At 32.7% G+C, this 2,554-nt stretch overlaps 1 non-coding gene across 1 annotated transcript; it reads left to right on the top strand.

Moving 5' to 3' along the window:
* Positions 1-649: 649 nt before the first annotated feature.
* Positions 650-757, top strand: LOC112730860 (small nucleolar RNA R71). Its single transcript, XR_003166665.1, has one exon. It is a non-coding gene; the product is annotated as a small nucleolar RNA R71 (small nucleolar RNA).
* The last annotated feature ends 1,797 nt before the right edge of the window (positions 758-2,554 follow it).

The raw sequence follows: 2,554 nt of genomic DNA, 5'->3' as shown, positions 1-2,554 counted from the left end.
CCAAATTTCTAATGGAGGACCTTGTTTCATTCATGAAACTCAGAGTGGCCTTAGATAGATCAGAGACTAAATTTGCTAAGCTAGATGGATTCTGCTCAGAATTCTTTGTCTGTTGCTGAGTGGATGATGGAAAAGGCTTGCTATTGCTAAACCTGTTTCTTCCACCATTATTAAAGCCTTGTTGAGGCTTTTGTTGATCCTTCCATGAGAGATTTGGGTGATTTCTCCATGAGGGATTATAGGTGTTTCCATATGGTTCACCCATGTAATTCACCTCTGCTATTGCAGGGTTTCCAGGATCATAGGCCTCTTCTTCAGAAGGCGCCTCTTGAGTACTGTTGGACGCAGCTTGCATTCCATTCAGACTCTGAGAAATCATATTGACTTGTTGAGTCAATATTTTGTTCTGAGCCAATATGGCATTCAGAGTATCAATTTCAAGAACTCCCTTCCTTATAGGCGTCCCATTATTCACAGGATTTCTTTCAGAAGTATACATGAACTGGTTATTAGCAACCATGTCAATAAGTTCTTGAGCTTCTGCAGGCGTTTTCTTTAGGTGAATGGATCCACCTACAGAAGTATCCAATGACATCTTTGATAGCTCAGATAAACCATCATAGAATATATCCAGGATGGTCCATTCTGAAAGCATGTCAGAAGGACACTTTTTGGTCAGTTGCTTGTATCTCTCCCAAGCTTCATAGAGGGATTCACCTTCTTTCTGTCTGAAGGTTTGAACATCCACTCTAAGCTTACTAAGTTTTTGAGGAGGAAAGAACTTGGCTAAGAAAGCCGTGACCAGCTTATCCCAAGAGTTCAGGCTATCTTTGGGTTGAGAGTCCAACCACACTCTAGCTTTGTCTCTTACAGCAAAAGGGAAAAGCATGAGCCTGTAGACTTCAGGATCTACTCCATTAGTCTTAACAGTGTCATAGATCTGTAAAAATTCAGTTAAGAACTGAAAAGGATCTTCAAATGGAAGTCCATGGAACTTGCAGTTCTGCTGCATCAGAGAAACTAATTGAGGTTTCAGCTCAAAATTGTTTGCTCCAATGGTGGGGATGGAGATGCTTCTTCCATGTAAATTGGAATTAGGTGTAGTAAAGTCACCAAGCATCCTCCTTGCATTATTATTATTTTCGGCTGCCATCTCCTCTTCTTGTTCGAAAATTTCTAAAAGGTGCTTGCTGGATTGTTGTAATTTAGCTTCTCTTAGTTTCCTCTTCAGAGTCCTTTCAGGTTCTGGATCTGCTTCAACAAGAATATTCTTGTCCTTGCTCCTGCTCATATGAAAAAGAGGGAACAGAAAAATAATAATAATAGGGATCCTTTTTACCCAGGTATAGAGGTTTCCCTGTGTGAGTAGAAGAAAAGAAGAAGAGAAAATCTGAACTCAGAGAGAGAGGGTTCGGATTTTTGGTGAGTGAGGGAGGGATGTTAGTAGATGAATAAATAAATAGAAGGAGATGAGAGAGAAATAAAATTTTCGAAAATTATTTTTGAAAAATGGTTAATGATTTTCGAAAATTAAAAGAAGAAATAAATTAAAATTGAATTTTGAAACAATTAGTTAATTAAAAAGAATTTTTGAAAAAGAGGGAGATATTTTCGAAAATTAGAGAGAGAAGGTTAGTTAGGTAGTTTTGAAAAAGATAAGAAACAAACAAAAAGTTAGTTAGTTAGTTGAAACAAATTTGAAAATCAATTTTGAAAAGATAAGAAGATAAGAAGTTAGAAAAGATATTTTAAAATCAAATTTTTGAGAAAGATATGATTTTGAAAAAGATAAGATAGAAAGATATTTTTGAAAAGATATGATTGAAATTAGTTTTGAAAAAGATTTGATTTTTAAAATCACAATTAATGACTTGATTCACAAGAAATCATAAGATATGATTCTAGAACTTAAAGTTTGAATCTTTCTTAACAAGTAAGTAACAAACTTGAAATTTTTGAATCAAAACATTAATTGATGATGTTATTTTCGAAAATTATGTGATAAAGATAAGAAAAAGATTTTTGAAAAATATTTTAAAAATTTTCGAAAATAAATAAGAAAAGTGAAAAAGATATGATTTTTGAAAAAGATAAGATTTTTAAATTGAATATTTGATTTGACTCATAAGAAACAACTAAGTTTTAAAAAGTTTTGAAAAAGTCAACTCAAATTTTCGAAATTTATGAGTGAAAAAGGGAAAGATATTTTTTTTTATTTTTGAATTTTTAATGATGAAAGAGAAAAACATGAAAATGATGCAATGCATGAAAATTTTGGATCAAAACAATGAATGCATGCAAGAATGCTATGAATGTCAAGATGAACACCAAGAACACTTTGAAGATCAAGATGAACACCAAGAACTTATTTTTGAAAAATTTTTTATGCAAAGAAAACATGCAAGACACCAAACTTAGAAATCTTTAATGCTTAGACACTAAGAATTCAAGAATGCATATGAAAAACACCATACAACACAAAACAATATAATATGAAGATCAATCAAGAAGGTTTTATCAAGAACAACTTGAAGATCATGAAGAACACTATGAA

The sequence above is a fragment of the Arachis hypogaea genome, chromosome 12 (genome assembly GCF_003086295.3).
Source record: "Arachis hypogaea cultivar Tifrunner chromosome 12, arahy.Tifrunner.gnm2.J5K5, whole genome shotgun sequence".
NCBI lineage: Eukaryota > Viridiplantae > Streptophyta > Magnoliopsida > Fabales > Fabaceae > Arachis > Arachis hypogaea.
Note: the sequence above shows the minus strand (reverse complement) of the source record. Positions and strands in the feature narration are given on the sequence as shown.